At 39.4% G+C, this 18751-nt stretch overlaps 1 protein-coding gene across 10 annotated transcripts in view; it reads left to right on the top strand.

The window, feature by feature from the left end:
* The window catches only part of QTMAN (queuosine-tRNA mannosyltransferase), a 171253-nt gene that overhangs the window by 30818 nt on the left and 121684 nt on the right, over positions 1–18751 (top strand). The window contains exon 1 of one of the 10 annotated variants that reach the window (XM_088168392.1): positions 5915–6124. The exons of the other annotated variants lie outside the window; for them this stretch is intronic. The gene's annotated coding sequence lies outside the window, so the exon portion shown is untranslated. Of the gene's footprint in view, positions 1–5914; positions 6125–18751 lie in introns of those variants that run through there. 10 annotated transcript variants of the gene reach the window in all.

Raw genomic sequence — 18751 nt, 5'->3', positions numbered from 1 at the left:
GAGCAGGTCTCTAAAAATCGTGGTAAGACTATCCCCAGTATAAATACAGCTGGTGGTATTTTGGTATAATTCTATTAGTTGTCATGGCTCTCTTTAGGAGATGTCATTGTGCCAGTGTGGGACAGTGCTGGTGGCTTCACGTGGAGTGTGAATATAAAATATATATAAAATATAAAGCTGGGACATGTTTGGAGCATGTATGTTCATGTTCTTATATAAAATAGACATGTATATAATATTTGTTTCTAAACATCAACTAGGTAACAAAGACTATTATTATGTAATGGCTGTTATATAATATATCAAAATATATAATTTAACATCTAGATTATTCCATGTGAGCCCAGTCCTGGGAGCTCTCATGCGAGTAGGTGAAGTTCAAGAGAGGGTGGCAGAAGCAGACCTGGTGTATTTTTTAGAAGCCTTTGGTTAACAGCAGCTCTGTTTCAGCCACGTGCTTTTCTGGAAAACAGCCTTTTCTTAGAAAATTTTAAGCTAACTAATATTTTGACTTCAGTTTTGTAGCAGATAAGAATTTTTGAGATCGCAGGAGATAGAGTATCAGGTGTTGGTAGCCTTCATTAGCTTCACAGTAAATCTCCTCTAGGAGGTTTTGCAAAGCTTTACTTATGATTCATTAATGTAAAATGAGCTAATTTAACCTCAGATATTTCTCAAATGATCATGTGAGCAGAATCTCTCATCCTGGACTTTCTTCCACTGCTTACCTGTTTCTGGTTTTTCAGGTAAAATGAAGTTACTCCTCTGCTCTAACAACTCTATGGAATTCACACCTTGTTGTTTTTTTTTAAATCCTATTTTCAAATATAGGTACTTATTTCCTAAACACTTAATCAGAGCAAAGTGATTTAATTCTGTCAAACGCAGCCTTATCTAACACCTTATATTTCTTTTACTGATAATTTAATGTAGGTGCTGCTGGAATAGTTTGCTAGGTTATAATAAATACATCTTTTTGCATCAAAAATTAGTACAAAAAGTTACTTGGAACATTCCAACAAAATAATTGCCTCACTGATGTAATTTAATTGAAATGGTATGTACAATCCCAGTAGCCTTTAGGCAGAAATAAATAAAATCTACAAGTAAAGAAGTTTACACATGCAAAATATAAATTCTGTGAACATAACTGAAGCATTGAAGAGCCTGAACAGCAGTTGTCAGAATTCTGTAAGAAAATGATTCCTCAGAGTTGTAGAACATGAAGAAAAGCACTTGTAGAGTCCTACCTAAATCCTGTAAAGAGGGAATTTTTTTCTTCTGCAAGAGGTAAGCAGTTGCTGCAGAGTGTTACTACTTCTGTGATAGTTGATTCATCCCTTTGCTATGCAAATTTTAAGTATACAAGGATTCAGTACTTTTATTTAAGAAATATGCCTGCAGGCTGTATTGGTAGGCTTTAGGGAGATATCTGGTTTGGTGTGAAATAAATAGTTGTTCAAAGATCACATGAATTCATGTCTTAGAAGATGAAAAGTGACGCTGTGAGCGTTTTGAGAGCACCCCCCTGTACCCAGCACATGAGCTCACCACTTGGTTTTGGTTTTTCAAAGAAACCTCACCAACCTCATGGAAAATCACAGAGCAGCAATGTATCACCTTAGAAATGCAAGAATTAGGGCTTGAATTTGAGACACTCCAAACTCTGGGGGTTTGATCCTTGGAGTAAATCCTTGTTGGTGCTGGTCGAGGGAGTAGTTGCCTTTGCTCCAGCTTCTGTCTTCAGCCCATTTGAGTGCTCAGCTTTTAGTGAAGGGATTTAAAATGCCATATTTCAGGTTTATGTGCTAGTTGTAGGCATCCAAGTCTGCATATTTTGAGTAAAACAGGAGGAAAGAAAAACAAACCTGAAAGCATTTGTGTGAGAGACAGCTTTGGTATTTACAGTTGGTGTTAAAGATTTGTCTTGCTAAGGAAAGCAAAGCATTCACTGAGAAGCTATTTGGTGCCTAATATGAGCCACATTTTAATATACAATTAAAAAGTTATAATACAAATTTAATAAAATTTAGGTTGTAAACTAGCTATTTTATTAAGCCCAGCTCCTTTTTATTCTGTTACTGTCAAAAATATTCATCAACTCCTCCCTACAACGTGAAATTCACTCTTGGTACGGTTTTGCTCTCCTTTCTCTACCCCAGCATCATTCTTTCTGCAGTAGCTTCTTTTCTGCTGCAGAGGAGCAGCATGTTTGAGAAATATTTATTTATTTTCTGTAAATAACTTTATCTTCATTTATGTAACTATAGTGGGGACTTTTATGTCTTAATACTCTAAACTAAAGAAATTAACTTGCTCGTTGCCTCTTGGCGTAGATGACTGCTACTTCTGACTTAGTGTAGATCAGCCCAGAAATGTAAATGCCTGAACTTATTGTGTGCATACTCAGGTAGTAGCAACTGAAATTAAAAATTCTGATGCTTGTCTACATAAAACAAGTCATTACAGTGATTTAAAGAATTGATGGAAATAAATTGCTGTTCTGTAGGTGAGGTGGCAGCAGCCTTTCCCCATGTGCCTCTTTGTGTCTCCTTTTCCTACGCCCCCAAATGTATTCCCTCATCTTAACTTTGTCATTTTTAACTCTGTCCTATTGTTTCCATTGAGAAGGATTAGTAAAGATAAATTTTAGCTTTCCTAGTATTAACTTTAGCTTATATCTGTCACAAGTTTCCTAGCTAAACTAAATACTGCCTTTTTTTTCCCCTACCCTGTCACACTTCATTTGAAAGAACCAGTCTACCTAGAGATGGGTACTGGGTTTTTGACGAGGAAAAATGATTGATAGTTGTATATTTTCAGAACTTTTATATATGTTTTAATGCTGCTAGCCTTTCCTGATTGTCAGTGGCCATGGGAACAGTGCAGAGCTATGGGCCCCTGTGTCTGGTGTTGCTTGGTGGAGGTACAGCTGCCAACCCAATGGCCTGAATGGTGACCTCACCTGGCTGCTGGGAACTTCCAGATAGTGCCAATTAGGCATGGAAGCAATTAAAATAATGTGCTTGGCACTGGTGAGGCCACATTTCAAATACTGTGTTCAGTTTTGGGCCCCTCATGACAAGGACATTGAGGGGCTGGAGTGTGTCCAGAGAAAAGGGAGCTGGGGAAGAGTCTGGAGCACAAATCTGATGAGGACCAGCTGGGGGGCTCAGCCTGGGCAAAAGTCATGAGTTGCTAAATTGTTGACATGGAAACACATCATCAAACAACATGAAATAAACTTAACCTGTGTGTCCTGGCCAGTCAAGATCTCTGCTACTGTATTTTTCTGTTCCCAAAAAGACAGTATGTTTATTGTTTGTAGAGAGGAAGAGCAGAAAATGGTATTTTATAGAAAAGCTGCCTGTCTGCATCATGGCCTGTACATGTGTGAGAGCTGATGTTTTCTGCTGTTGCTTTAGGTACAGATTTTTCTGTGGCACTTGAATGCTCAATTTACGTTCCTGCTTTCTGATTTTACCCGTTCTGACAAACAGTGCACAGATAATTGTAAAAATAGAAATTACCACGATATTTAGGGGTGTTTTTTCTTTCTGAATTCGACAAAATTGCTACATTTAATTTCCATATTCAGGTTCTCGTAGGTAGCGATTTCCTCCTGCGTGTAAGTAATGCTCTTAGCAGCCACAGTGCTTTGAACTGTCACTTCTTCCCACTTGAAGTTAATTACTTGAAAACTGGGGGGGGTTCTTTTTTTTTTTTTTTTTTTTTCTTTTAACCAGTTTCCTATCAAGCATCTCGCTGTGCTGAGGGTGTCACTGTGAGGTAGGAATAACTGCAGTAGAGTGAAGAGCAGAGCAGTTGATCCTTTGATCGTGTGGAGATGTGAGCGCTCGCTGGAGTTTGCGCCCGCGCGTCCCCTCCGGCTTACGCCGCCCTGTTCCCGGGGTCCCTGGCTTGGGGGAGATTTGGGAAGTCCTTAGCAGGCTCTGCAGTAAAACCCAAATATCCTCTCAAGCCAGAGTGCTTTAAGTCTTTGCTCAGACTGCTTAGTCGGCACAGAAGGAGGGAGATAATATATTTTTAGCTTTCAAATGCAAAGAAACCTTTCAATTAAAGGATATCTTGACAATTTTAAGTGCTCTGTTCTTGCCGTGTTTGTACCAGATGATGAGGAATAGGGTGGTTTTGATTTTTTTTTTTTTTTTTTTTTCTTTTGGAGTGGAGGGAAACCTATCCTATTTAATTTATATTGTGGCAGTTTAAAGCATCAAATGGCATAGTCTGTATTTCCTGTTCTCGGTAGTTTCTCCAAAAGGATTAGAAAAACAGGCCTCTTATCCTGTGGTGTTGTGAGTAGGACACTGAGTATACTAGAATTTAGATACCAGGAGGTTGCTTTCAAAACAATTGCAAAGGATGATCTGATTTTTGTGATTTAATAACCCACTACCTGTAAAGTTGTACAGATTGTGTGAGGATTTCTCCTGCTATTGGGGGCAATGAAATATAAAAATTGAAATATTTTTTATATATATGTGTGTATATATATTTCTAGGAGAAAATAAGTGTCACAGCTCAAGAGAGAACTCTATAGTGTGAAAGAACATGGGATCATAGGGTAATTCAGACTGGAACTGTTCTTTGGAGGCCACCTAGTCCAACCTCTTGCTCAGGGCAGAGTTGGCCATAAGCCTGTGATCTCTATATCCAAGAATATGTAATCATGGAATACTTGAGTATTGCATGATCTCTCTGGAGTGTCTGCATTTCATCTAGTGCAACTTTGGAATTCACATAGAGGGATATGATGCACAAGGCTGCATTTATATTATTTAATTTTTAAAATGTGCCTTACAAAAACTTCAGGTGATTTTTTTTTTCTCAAAATTTGGATTCTGTGTGATCAGAATTCAGGCCAGTACAGATTGAAACAAGTATCTCTTTGGACTGTGTCTGGGATTATATGTAAAATAGAGAAGTATTTATATTTTTCCTTGGTGCCAACAATGCCTTCCTTGCAGACATTTTTTTCTGTAAAGATTTAGTAAGTCTAATAGTTACTATGAAATACTTATGTCTCCATTCTGCAAAGAATTGAATGAGGTCTTTTTTTCTATTGGCATTTGAAAAGCAGAAAAAAAGTGACTACTACACAGAATTTTATTAATGAATGATTTACACTGGTTCCAGCTGTGACCATGTGATTAGTCCTTCACTGAGCAACAATGGGTATTTTCTTTCTGCTTTTATTTAATTTCCAAGAATGTGTCATCTGTTACGTTAACTGCTGCCAGTATACCCCGTATAAACTGGTATTTTTTATTTCCCTGAAGCATAAGATGAATACCCACCCATATCCTTCTGGAACTAGAGTTTTAAATGAATTGGGAATTTTATTGACTATATCTGATTCAGCAAGCCAAAATCATAAAAGTTAAAATATTTATTAAATGCACTAGACTGTAAGATGTCTTGCTCCCTGGTAGTGCAAAAGATAGAATTTTAAAAGTGAAAATATCTATCTTAATATTTTATTACAGCAATACAACGTGTTATAGAGGTGGACAAGCCTGCAGATTGAAATGTGGATAGTCCAGATTGTTCCTTTCCCTCGACCATATGGTGTAGTTCTAAAAGCCTTTTGTACGCTGTCTGTTCAGTTAATTGTAAACTCTGTCTTTAACGTACCTTAAAAATGAGATATATGTGAACTAAAAGTCAGCATATCCTCTGGTAAGTAAAGTTTGCTCGAATAAATCTAAATTTGCAGTCCTGGTCTCTTGGTAGATTTTCTTTCTGGGTGAATTTGAAAGTCTTTCACCGTTTCTTGGTAACGAATGTGAAGCCTGTGTGTGTGGAGAGACAGGTTTTTCCATTTCCTCCTCAGGAAGGGGGGGAGATTTGAGGATATAATGAACATTTCATAATATTTTTGCTTGGCAGACAGCTCTGCCAGTGGGTGATGTGCAGGAACATCGAAGATTTCTGACAGATGGATGGTAGGACTGCTAATACACCTACACACGGCGTCTGATGTTCCCGGTGCTGCTCTGATGCCCAAGAACCTCGTGCTCATGCTTTGGTCTGATGTTGCCCAGTGAGAGGCTTCAGAAGAGCAGAACCAAGCTTCACTCAAGGTCTTCATACACACAGAGGGGTAATTCATTATACTCCTCACAAAGCATTTATTATGGAGGCAAATGGGTTTTTAACGTAATAAAGAGGTAAAAAATTAATTGTTAGAGAGTTTCAGGAGCAATTTTATCTTCTATTCTTTCACCATAAACTGTTAGGGAAAATGACTGTTTAGAATGCAGATAGGGTTGATATATCTAAAAGGGAAAACACAAAAGAGTAGGAGTCTCACTGAAACTGATTTTCTGTGGGTTCCAACTGGTTTTAAGCACTGGAGAGTGTTTGCTCTGTGGCAGTTTCTGTGTGACTTTCGAGATAAGAATCCACCAAAATTAAAAAAAAAAGGAAAAGCCAAAACATTGGAAATCAAGCAAGAAGTAAATGACAGTAGTGGAGAGTGAGATTAATGTGCTGAGAGGCCTCTCATAATGAGACTTCCTGATCTCTGCTGCATATCTGAAGTTTTTGTGGGATTTCAGATCATTCTCTTAGTGGCTGAACGCAGAGGAACTGGTAACCTTAGTGGATATTAAAAAGAAAAAAAGCAACTTTTTGTGCCTACAGTGGTTAAATAACTCCTGACTTCTGTGCATGCAGAAATGGAGAAAATTTTAGCAAGTCATCTCAAAATGGAAACAAATAGTAACCAATAGCTGCTCCAAGCCCCATCCAACCTGGGCTTGGACACTTCCAGGGATCCAGGGGCAGCCACAGCTTCTCTGGGCACCCTGTGCCAGGGCCTCAGCATCCTCACAGGGAACAATTCCATCCCAATATCCCGTCTAACCCTGCCTTCTGTCTGTGTGAAACTATTCTCCCTTGTTCTGTCCCTCCATCCCTTGTCCTCAGTCCTTCTCCAGCTATCTTGGAGCCCCTTTAATTACTGGAGGGGGCACTGAGCTCTCCTGAACCTTTTCTTCCCAAGGCTGAACACCCCCTGCTCTCTCAGCCTGTCGTGATAAAATACTTAGTATAGCAGCTTCTTCTGAAAGGTCACCTTTGTGTGGTGATGAAAAAGGACTAGATGGGGTTTGTGTGCTGCAGGGGCAGATACACATCCTGCTCAGCTGCAGTGTCTGGAGGGATGCTGTATCCACTGACCAGCAAATTCCATGAAACAAGTAGGATTTGGTACTTTTCTGGCTGTAGCATGAAATCAGTGGGAGCCAGAAAGTGTCTGTGGGCAGAGCTTATGTATCTTGCAATTCAAGTAGTTCAGAAGCTTTAAAGTGCAAGGAATCACATGTAATGCTTAAAGAATCCAGCTGTAATTTTGAGAGCTGAAGGAGAAAACAGTGGCTGAACATTTATTGCAGCCTCCATATGATGAGAGCAAGTTCTCAGAGCCTGCAAGATGCTGCTTGCAGAGTATATGAATAACAGAGCTACCTATTTTTACTGTGCACTGGCAAGTGTAGGCTCACTTCATTAGAGCAAGCAGTACAAACAAGATGTGCTAACTTGTGGGGTTTAAAAAAAAGTCTACTTTAACTTTTCATGCTGATTCTAAAATAAGAGAAATCAAGTCACAGAAAAATCATATGACTTCAAAAGCATTTAGCAGTTGTTTTGTCAAAAAATATTTTCTCAACTTGTATTTTAATACAAGTTTCTGTAACTTCAGTTGTCTCTGTGTCTATTCAGAAACGTTTATTGTGCCACCTTAGTTTACAAAACATCAGAGATGGCCACTTTTACAGAGGACAGATTTCTTAAATTTGTGAAAATAGCCAGGGGAAGTGAAACTGGAGATTAGACAAGGAAAATAAGGCAAGAAAACTGTGAAGCTTTTGCTTCTGAAACCCTGAAGAAATGACTGTATTCAAACTGGAGGTTTTCTAATGAGGAGTATGGCAGAATGGGCAAAGAAGAGTTTTTGAGGTTGTGGAATGTCAGATGGAGGATGTGTTCATACACAGGTTGGAAGCAAGAGTAGTTTGAGACAGGAAAAATTGATATTTGACCCATCAAGGTAGTAGTTGATGTGCTGTGTGTAAGTCAATCCTCTGTAGATTTTGTTGTAGCATTAAGAAAATTTAAATAACAAAACAAGGACTAAGGCAAGGAAAGTACAACATGAAGTAATGAGAAAAGAAGGTAGGAGAATAGGGAAAAAATAGAAATTGTTAAGAAACGTAAGTGAAAAGAGGAAATCAGGGATTCAGTTAAGAGAAACAATTCATATGGTTTCAAGAAGTGTGGATTTTCCTTTTGAAGATGGAATTCATCAGCTATCCAGATGAAGAGGATACAATTTTGTCTCATTTTCATAATGAAATAATGGAAGTACAATCTGGGTAAAAGATGTATTTGTCTGTATTTTCTTAGAAAGGAGGATGCCAATGATAAATTAACACTGTTTTTCAGAATATTTTTCTCACACGTGTCAAAGTGTCAAGTCCTGCTGGTTTGAAACAGAATGTATACTGTGGTGGCTGGAGTAGGGAAATACAAGTCACTGCTCCTTTCTTCTGCTCTTGGTTTTACTGTAAAACTACTGTTGGGAAATGGTGCAAATCACCATTTTTAATTCAGGTTTTCTCATCTGTAAAGCAGAGATAACAATACCTACCTACCTCACCAGGAGCATTGCAAGGATTAATTAATGTTTGTTAAGCTCTTCAGCATTTTTAGATAAAGGCAGATAAATGAAACCTCTTGTTGTTAAATAATGGGAAAACCCCAGGCCGAAGGTGTATGATTTTGGGCTTGGAGGGAGGAGATAGAATAATTACAGTTTGTTGTTTAAAACATATTTAGACAGAACAATTGACAGTGTTTGATTAGAAGTTATATTATTAGTTCTGTGTAAGAATCCAAGCTTTTTCTCGCAAATTACTAGTAATCTGAACTTGTACACTGATCTAGTGTTTTATTATAGAATCATAGAATGATTTGGGTTGTGAGGGACCTTAAAAGTGATGTAGTTTCAACCCCCTACCATGGGCATCTTCCACTATCCCAGGTTGCTCCAAGCCCCATCCAACCTGGCCATGGACACTTCCAGGCTTAGGGCATGTTAATACAGGTTAGAACTCCTTTGACTTTGCAGAGTTGAATAAATCATCTATTTCTGCTACCACTGTAAGGTAAATTCCTTATAGTCTGCCTAGATACATACAAAACCAAACCAAGTATTTCTCTGTCATCAAACACTATGTCAAGGTTTCCAGGACTGAAGTGTAGTATTAGAGGCTGTGGGCTTTGGAATAACAAATCAGTAGGCGACAGTAGTAACAAACATGTGAAGTTCTGTGTATGCATGAGCGTGTCTCTACAGTATAATTTAAGCAACCCTGTAATATGGTCAGGAGGAAATTTTTCAGAAAATCGTTGACAAAAGTAATTGAGTGAAATAGTGTTGAGTGATAAGAAAATCAGTGGGGGATTAACCTTGCTAAAGCTTGTTTCTGAAGCTATTTTCCCTATTCAGATAGGATATAGTCAAAGTAACTATTCTAGTTACAGTCAAAGGAAACGCTGTGTGTATTCCCCAGCACGTTTCTTAGAATCCACTGTGCCTGTAAACTCCAACTTTACAAACGTAGTGGTGTGTCAGCAACATCCCAGGTGTCATTATAAATGCCAGCAGTATGTAAGTGGTATTTGTAAATAAGCCCAAACAAGTGAAATGGTCTGTGTTAGTCAACCATTCTGCACCTTGGATACATTGAAGGCTGATGCTTGGTTGAGTAGCTAAACTAAATATCAAGTGGTGTTACACAGCTTGAAAAGAAACTCAGCTCTAAAGAGAAAAAGCAGACTTTTTTCTAAGTCATTCTGTTAATGCCCAAGAAGATGTTTCCGTGAGTGTTAAGAAACCAACTGTCTATAGACTCTAGGAAAAATGGTTTATGGATCTCTCTTGCCCATGCTCATTCAGAGCTTCAATGGGGAGGCAGAGTGCTGCAGCTCTGAAGAGTAGCTTGAATCATCTTGCATGAATATTGCTCTCTCCAAGGATATTGGCATGCAAAACAGATTCTGTTCATCTTAGAGGATGTTGAATGCACCCCACACATGGCTTCATAACCACTTTGAGATGAACAGGCAGGGTTTGGATTAGGTTCTTGTCAGTGGAAGCAAATGTGTGTGATCAATGCAGATAGGTGGAAATAATTCCCTTTTCTCTAAGCATTTGCTTGATATTGCTTAATTTGGGTACCCTGTCTGTGTTTTTTTTCTACCATGTATGTTTTTGGAAGTGAACTTACTCTTTTCCTTCCTGCCTTTTCCCCTCCGTTGTAATTGTATTTTATCTTCAGTGGTCAAAGGGGGAGAGTGTCTTCCAGATTTATTTCTGCCTTAAATGTGGGGCTAAATCAGTTTCATAAGCGCCTTCAAGTATTTACTGCAGACAAAGCTTTGTGGGATTAGTCTCTGCTTAAACACTGATGGGAAGATGGGATCTGAAAATGTTCAGAAAGATCTGAATCATTCACTCTGTACCAAGGCCCATAAAACACCTCTCTTGGCTTCAGATCCACTTAATGAAAGTGATTTTTGAAAATCACAGCGTAAATAGATTATTGAATACAGGTTTAATGTTATCTCCATAACCAAAGCACTTCTAAATCTCTGGTCTAACCTTATTCTCTTGTCAGTCTGAAGCCATTCACTTTTGTCCTGTCCCTCCCATGGGCCCATGTCCCAAGAACCTCTCCAGCTCTCTTGGAGCCCCTTTAGGTGCCAGAAGGGGCTCTGAGCTCTCCCTGGAGCCTTCCCTTCTCCAGGTGAGCACCCCCAGCTCTCCTAGCCTGGCTCCAGAACAGAGGGGCTCCAGCCCTCGAAGCATCTTTGTGGCCTCCTTTGGATCCACTCAAACAGGTCCATGTTCTTTGTGCATGGAAAATAATCAGAAGTTTCAGCTGTAGCATTGCTGTGTGTCTGCATGTGGAACACTGTTGTGAGGTAACACTGCCTTGATTACAGAAGTGTTTCCAAACTGTCCCTGTGCTGTTGTTCTCCAGGCCTCCTAGAGCTGCTTATGGCTGCTGTGAATGCTTAGCTGAGGGTATTGCCAAAAATTTCCCAGTGGCCAGAGGAACTGCACAACCCTGATGTCTTTAGTAGGAGTCAGAACAGATCTTTAACTTGCTGGCAAAGCCTGTGATATTTGTGGCTTTGCAATGAAGAAGTGGGAATATTAAGCACAGACCTTCCGTGTGTGAGGTGTGAGTGGTTTCTTGTGTTGCCTTGTAATGGTATTTTTGGGATTTTTATCAGCAGTGTCAGCAAGAGCACCTACTAATAACTAGCTAACCTTTAAATAGTTTGGGTCTCCCAGTAATGACCTTAAAATAGTTCCTTCAGCTCTGAGCCCTGCAGTGAATATGTTTTGTTCTCTGCACCCCTGTAGTCATGGCCATTATAAACCACACTGAATGTTCCTGAACTCTCAATCCTGGAAGTGTTCAAGGCCAGGCTGGGTGGGGTGTGGAGCAGCCTGCTCTAGTATAAGGTGTCCTTGCCTGCAGGGTTGGAACAAGATAACCTTTAAGGTCTCTTCAAACCCAAACTATTCAGTGATTCTTAGTGTTGTACCAGTGTGTGGGAGGAGTGTGCCAGGTTCTGCAGGTTCTGTGGTGGTACTACTGGAAGGAGCTGATAAGTGATAGCATAATTTCGGTTTTGTTGAGCAGGATGTTTGATTTTGATAAAGATTTTCAGGTTTTGAAGAAAAGTTTTATGAGTGTCACGGATTGCTCAAGCACAGTGAATGTTTTTCAGACTCTCTTTTTAGACAGGTGCAGAAATGATTCCCAAGTAACACTAAAGTTAAAATCCTAAGTGAGTTGTACTGATACATTCCTGATTTATAATAAAGTCAAATTAAAAAAAAATCACTGTTTTTATTTCTTTTTGTTAAAGACTACAGTGCTGATCATGGGTTGTAGTCAGATTTTCTTATGTGCAATAAAAGCCAAGTTTTTAAGGCCCTGACTTCTTTGACGTGATGATTTTAATGGCACTTTTTAGCCATCTGAGAAACTTCAAAGAAAAAATTTACATCTTGATGTCCTCTGAGTGTCCTTGCCTTGCTTAATCTGTGGCACTGTTAAAAAGGGCCATACTCATTTCGTGTCTGTTAGGGTCTCCCCCAGACATGAATATTTATTCGCTTTGCAGTATCTGTTTTGAAAACATCAGCTCAGAACCTAAACTTGTTTACAAAACAACCAAAATAACCTTCCAAAACAGATTGTTTTGAGATGCTTGTGTATCGCTTTTATTCATGGAAAACAAATATTTCCTGCAATGCTCACCATTTCAATTGGCAGATGATACCAGACATGTTTATTTAACTCGTGTCAGTGTTTTTCAGCTTTCTGCAATGTGTGTATCCATAGATACTTCCCAGTGAGGAGGCAGACCCCTTAACTTTCTGATACTCGTGAAGTAAAATAAAATGTATAAAAATACTTTTCTTCGTTGCTTTAAGCCAATCCTTGAAGTATTTTGCAAGCTCTGCAGACAAGAGGATGGAAAAAAGTGACTTAAGTCATTAAATTCGCTATTCTTGGGTCAGCAGAGATGCTGGGGAACACTTACAGTGAGCTGTCAGAAAGCATTTTGGCCAGGATCTGGAGCCTTTAATATTTCTAGAGCCCTTTCAGAGGGCTTAGTCAAAGCCTGGTAGGTAAATTATTTACAGGAAACAGGGTGCTACACCACTAAATCAAATTGGCAACTCCTATTGTGCTGGATTTATAAATTGATGTGGGTAGCATGTCATCTGCACGTCAAGTTGGAAATAGCATATAAATATTGTTAACATGGAAAAATATGTTTAGTGCTGTATGAAGCCCTCATTCAGCATTGTGTGATGTTTGCTATTGACTCTGAGAGCTTTTGAGGGGTTTCTAAAAGCCATAGTGTGCTGCTGGCTGCACAGAAGTTAATGAGAGGTATTTCTGTTCTCATGGCTTCATAGCATGAAGCCCTGGTTCAGCTCTCTCCTGAGGTGAAAAGAGTTTGGCAAGTAAAAGACCAAAAAAGTACTTCATCTGTAGAATTTTAGTACTTAATATTTAAAACTGAGGACTTTTTTGTACAGGTAACATTTCAGCCTTGAAGTTACTTAGTGAAAGCCAAGAGCATCACACCCACAGTGCTGTAGGGATCTAGTACTTAAATGTTGTGTCTTATAAACAATAACTTGATCATTTATTCTCTTCGCTTGATGAAGAGTTTCATAGATTGGCAAAATCCTCATGATCGTCCTTTTATATTGCTTTAGTTGGAGGTCTCAAGATGAAAAACATGGTAGGTAAATTTGGTTCCCCTTTTGAAGTCCATTTTCTATCACAGTTGAAATAAATTTTGAAGTAATCTTACTGACATGTCTTGTGAACTTTGCATCACAGAATGGTTTGGGTTGGAAGAGACCTTAAAGCTCACCTTCTTCCCACCCTCTGCCCTGCCCAGGGACACCTCCCACTGTCCCAGGCTCCTCCAAGCCCTGTCCAACCTGGCCTTGGACACTTCCACGGATCCAGGGGCAGCCCCAGCTGCTCTGGGCACCCTGTGCCAGGGATCACCACGCTCACAGGGAAAAATTTTGTTGTCATCTCATCTCACCCTCTCAGTGTGAATCTGTTCCCTGTGTCCTGTCCCTCCATCCCTTGTCCCCTGTCCCTCTCCAGCTCTCCTGGAGCCCCTTTAGACCCTGGAATGGGCTCTGAGCTCTCCCTGGAGCCTTCTCTTCTCCAGATGAGCACCCCCAGCTCTCCCAGCCTGGCTTTACCAAGTCCACACCTCTCTTGTACTGAGGACCTCAGATCTGGATGCAGCTCTGCAGTTGGGATCTCATGGGAGCAGAGGGGCAGAATCCCCTCCCTGACCTGCTGCCCCCTTGGCTTTGGATGCAAGCCCAGGACAGAGTTGGCTTTCTGGCCACCTGCCCTCACAATTGCTCCTGTGTGTGGGGCCTCTCCCTGATTTCACAGCTGAACTCGATTTGACAGTAGATCTCATTCCGTCCTTTTTGTGGACTCAAGGTGTGACTGAAGATGCAGATCCTTTCATCACATATTCAAAGGGATACCTTCTGACTGCAAAAGAAATCTGGCTTGTGCCCACTCAAGTGTTGCTGCCAAACATCTCAGACTACCAAGCCTAATGTTTAAATTAACTCTTGCAATTCCAGCTTTTGTACAAGAGCAGTTTAATTTCTCAATCCCAAATTCTGTTGACATAAGAGTGATTTGGTCTTCATTTAGCATTTTGCTACTTCAAATTTGCTGGGGAAAACAAATCAACTTTTTGATGTAGAGTGATTTTTATTACCTCACAGAGTGACTAATGATGGCTTCTAGCAAGTGCTGTGTCCTTTAATCAATCAGCTAATATGAACTGTAGACTGTGACTTTCAAATAAAATTAGTTAAAATATTTGTGACTTTTTTAAATGAATACATATGTTCTTTAAACTGGCCATGAATGCACATTGTAATTCTTACCTTTCTATACAGAAACTGGTCTGAAGCTCAGAGCGTGTGGAGCCCATTTCTCATCATATTCCTAATAAATCGGAGGAATTTCAAAATGCCAGCCCATTATTACCAGACTGGGACTTTTTCTATAATAGGGAACTAGCAACTAATATGTCTCCTGTCAAGTTTAAAAATAGTGCTACATCTCCCATTACCACACCTATTAGTTCCCTCTCCTCTCAGAGATACTCTAAATCAAGGATCCTTCATTTATTTAAACCTAATGTAAGCCTTCAGCATCGTTAGTGCTATCAAATTTACAGTCATAGGTGCAGCACTGGAAATGTTGAGTCCTGTAAACTGTGTTGATCCTTCAAGTGCTGTTAACATGCTGCAAATAAGTTTGATAAAGCCAACATATCATTTAGTAACTTAAGCAGTCTCTGTTAAAATCAGTTTTCATTTTTCCAGGCTTCTGAATTGCATGGCAAATGGGAGCTTATAATTAACTGTTAAATCAGATTAACTAATTTTTTCTCAGATCCAATTGCAAACCTGGCATACTCTCATATGAGGTTATACTCTCATATTAGAATTGTATTTTTTTTTTTTCTTTACATTTTACCTTGTTTAAAAAAATCGTGTCAGGGGTGGAAGAGCTCCTCAAAATAATGGAAAGTTTTCTGTGAAGATAATCATTTAATATCTTCTGCTTTGCAGCGTACTCATGTCAACTTCTGTAAATCCGTTTGGACCATTTGAGGGAGGAGACAGAGGAGCAAACCCTGTGGAAAAGTTAATTTGGTTTGCTGTTGATGGGTGATTGTGGCTGTAGTTGTTTCCCTAGCAGAACATGGCCCTGGTTCTCCATCACAGCTTTGCTTTGTCTTTTTCCCTTCTATCTTGCCTTTCTTTGGAAGAAAATTTTATCCTAATTAAATATTAGTAATTCTTAATTTGCCTTTGATAATCTGAATTTGTGAAAATAGTTTAGAGTATTGTAGTAGTATTGAGTATTCCTCATACCCTGTCCTGAGTAGTATTTAGTCCTGTGTATACAATTTAGGAGGTCAAGTAGACACAAAGAAACCAAATTGCATATTGTAATTGTCATTCCCAGTGTACTGAGGATCAGCACATCAGTCAGGGAAATTTCCCTCAAAATGTATCTTTGGAGTGCTGTGCTCCAAGGGGGGATGGAGGCTTCCCACTGAGGTAGCATTGACTGTTGTGGTTTTGAGTTAACCACAAATGTGATGCACAGATGTCTTTCTCCACTGGAAAAAAAGTATAAATTGCAATAATTTATTCAGTATAGATTAAGATCTTCAAAGATGTTGATTGAGGATGGATAGAAATATAGATGCAAAGTATTTGTGACAATCTCAGACTGTGTCAGGAAAGAAGGTAAAAAAAATTCTAGGGATTAATTTCTTTTTTGCTTTTCTGTAGCTAGAAAAAAAAACCAATTTACAACAGAAAATTAGAAAAGTCATTCGTGCCTTTGCCTAGATAAAATGGTGAAACAGTTTAAATTCTGAGTTTTAAAATGCATGCACTGTATATGCATTAACAACTTTTTCCTAAGGATTTATAGCAATATTGTTAGTAGTCTTAGCATTCACAGGGTAACGTGCAGATTTTACAGCATGTTACTTTCTAAACACATAAACTCCAAAAGGAGCCTTTACTGTCTCTTGTGTCAGGATGTCTCTGGATTGCCATGGGACATCTTAAAACTCTTAACTTCCAATTCCTACTGTTCCATCTCAGGTTGAAAACACAGATGTAAGAACTGAACGTGGCAGTCCTCACACTTTGCTTAAGATCAAACCAATTCTTTAAAAATTATATTGTTTTCAATTCTGATTGCATCATAGAATCACAAGATCTTTTGGGTTGGAAGGCACCTTAAACCTCATCTGGTGCCACCTCCTGCCATGGGCAGGGACATCTTCCACTATCCCAGGTTGCTCCAAACTCTGTCCAGGCTGGCCTTGGACACTTCCAGAGATCCAGGAGCAGCCACAGCTGCTCTGAGCACCCTCTGCCAGGGACTCACCACCATCACAGGGAAGAATTTCCTCCTAATTTCTAATCTAAACCTACCTTCCTTCAGTTTAAAGCCATTCCCCACATTCTGTCACTCCATGCCCTTGTGCGTGTAGATGATAAGCACAGTAAAAATGAGATGTACTTTAGTGAAACCAAAGAAGGCTGGGCAATCCATGCAAGTTTCATTCTTTGCTGCCTCCAGGTAATGGTAGATTTTGGCATTCTGTAGGTGTTTGCAACTCTCAGGTTGTGTGCATGGACCAGACTGTGGTTTATGGGTGTCTCAGTAAATTAATGTTACTGCTACTCAGCCATCCAAATACAGGTGAATGACTTTGGTTTACCACATTCTCAAAAGAAGTGGAAGACTTCTTGCTTTTTCCAGTTGATTTATATAAAAGATAAATTGTCATTCTCGCTTATGCAGTTTAGTAATGACAAACCTCAGAACTGGTACTTTTGTATGATCTAAATACAAGTTAAATTTTGGTCAAACCTTGAGATGTGATTGTGTTTAAGGTACAGCTTTGGGGTTTCGGTGAGTCACTCTCCTGAGTGGGAGGGCAGTGCAGACTCTTTCAGTCTCTGTGTGTGTATTTACAGCATATCCCCACTTCAGGTAGGGATGGGAGGGAGAGAAGGGGCAGAGGAGGAAAGGTAAAGACTCTGAATAGTCCTTTGGAAAATCATATTTTATTGCAATGTGGAACATGGAAGTGTCTTGCCTGTGTCAGCCATCCCAGCATGGTTTTGTGAAACCATCAAAGGTTTAAGTGTGTTGATGTCCACAGGTCATACCTGGTGGGTTTTGTGGTGGGTTGACTTACGAGACACTGAACCACGTGTGCTCGGATACAGCGGCGGAATAAATTTCTCATATGTGTGGGACTGTGACGGTTAAAACAATCATTACTGAAACCATATACCTTATTTCCTGTAACTAATAGCAGGTCTCTACCTGTGGAATATATTAACAATTATTCCTTTGGGTTTGGATGGCTGCTCAGCTGTTTTGTTGGACAGATATTTAGACATGGTCTGTAATTTATGTTGTCTGAGTACGTCAATGAACAGAGCTAATTATGGCTTCCTGATGTGAGCTGTGCTGATGTTTGTGAAACCACACTTCTGCATGTAAGACAGAGTGAACGTGGGTTCTTTAATAAATTGTGGAAAATGAGGGGTTTTCTCTGCCTAGGTTGGTTAACAAAAATACCTATGCTAGCGTTCACCTAGAGTTTAAAAAGAAGCTATGGTTTTGTGGCTGGTTGAATAGTTAATTCTTCTGTGCCTTTAAAGTAAATTTTAATTTATTACTCTGTACAGTACTCAGACTTCCTTTTAAAAGGAAATTTTTGGTTCAAACAGCAGTGGCCCTTTCAGGGACTCCATCACTTGCCATGTTTCAGTGTGGGGTAGAGCTGCAGCAAGTGACAAAAGTCCTGGCTGAATGTCACTGTGAGCTGCTGGCTTTGAGACAGCACCTAATTACCCACCTACATTTCTCAGTACTTCAGTATACCTCTGTATTAGTCATGTCATTTTGACACTGTTACCACTTTGAAGGATTTTTTTTTTTCAGATGTGTAATGTGTATCCTGAGGAATGTGCTGCTCTGTATGGTAAAGACGGAGTAGGAAATTTTCAAAGGAAAGGATCTTGCAGCCGTGTGGATGGGGTTGAGCTGTTTGAGGAACACCCAGGATTGCTGGCTCCAGAGAGGAAATACTGTAATGAGAAAGGGGAAGCAGTTCTGTTTTTCTAATATTTGTTGTTTTCTTTGAAATGGGGAAAAGAATACCTGGAGTGATTTATATTTAATTGAGGATTGCATTCCATCAGATACGGTGAATGTTCTCAGGCCATTTATCAGCTGTGTCTTTTGGAGACCTCTGAGGAGTTTATGCTACATATTTACCTTAACTTGGCTGGGTCAAGGGAAATAAAGCAAAAATAATAGCTGTTATTTTTGTATGTGAACAAAACTGGAAGTCATGTGGGTGAAATATGAGCCAAACGACCATGTCCTACCTCCTCTGTGTCTTTCTAAGTACAAGAAATTATTAGTTATATATAATATAATTTCCTTAGCATTATCAGTGTATCTTTTAAAAACAGAAGATTTATTAACTTTTTAGTTGCTTCATCTTAGTCAGGCCC

Source organism: Sturnus vulgaris, chromosome 7 (genome assembly GCF_052056855.1).
Source record: "Sturnus vulgaris isolate bStuVul1 chromosome 7, bStuVul1.hap1, whole genome shotgun sequence".
In the NCBI taxonomy this organism is placed as follows: domain Eukaryota; kingdom Metazoa; phylum Chordata; class Aves; order Passeriformes; family Sturnidae; genus Sturnus; species Sturnus vulgaris.
This window is presented reverse-complemented; position numbering and strand designations above follow the sequence as displayed.